The sequence below is a fragment of the Oxyura jamaicensis genome, chromosome 18, assembly GCF_011077185.1.
Source record: "Oxyura jamaicensis isolate SHBP4307 breed ruddy duck chromosome 18, BPBGC_Ojam_1.0, whole genome shotgun sequence".
NCBI classification, from domain to species: Eukaryota; Metazoa; Chordata; class Aves; order Anseriformes; family Anatidae; genus Oxyura; species Oxyura jamaicensis.
Window position 1 is genome coordinate 849419 of NC_048910.1, and position 785 is coordinate 850203.

Consider the following 785-nt stretch of genomic DNA (forward strand, 5'->3'; position numbering starts at 1 on the left):
CTGGTCCTTCTGGCAACGCAGGCTGGTGCCGATATGATCCCCCAGGACACAGAGGGCCCTCAGCTGCCACCCTGCTAGGCAGGGAGCTGTGGTCCCCAGGCCCTTCCTGGACTGTGTTCCTGCACACAAAGTGGGATGGCCACTACCGTCTACCCAAAACAGAAAAATCAGAATTTTCTGAAGTTACTAGTCATTCCCAACAGCTCTGATTAATCACACAAAGTATTAGTTGAACAGGATAGGTATGTAGCATATCTAAAGCAGTAATTCTCCCCCCGGCCCTCTAGTCTCACAAAACTCAGTTTTCCTCAGGTTTGGCAGGTTCCCACAGCAGTGGTTCATCTCACTGGCCTGCAGCCACCTCTAATGGGGATCTCAGGCATGACTGAGTTTCACAAGATGCTGGCCAGGGGAGTACAGAGATGTAGATCGAGTCAAGACAGACACATTCAGAGGTGCTCTGCTTTCTGTCCCAATCTTTCAGCCATTAATGGCTGTTTCACAACATCTCCTTGATGTTCACTGAGATGACCCCTCCCAAAAGATCTGTTTCTCTGCAAAGCAAGCAGCTTTGCCCTGGCTCATTCAGCATGGCCGGGGTCTGTTCTCTGCTGCTGACCCCATCCCATGCTCATTTTCAGCAGCATGACTGGTTTGCTTTTGATGGGTGGGAAATGGAAACATGAAGTTTTGAACTGCAGGTGCCAGAGTCAGGTTTGGAATGTGCTGTGGCATGGATGGCTGTACAGGACAGGTCTGGTGTATTAAAAAAATCATTATGAACT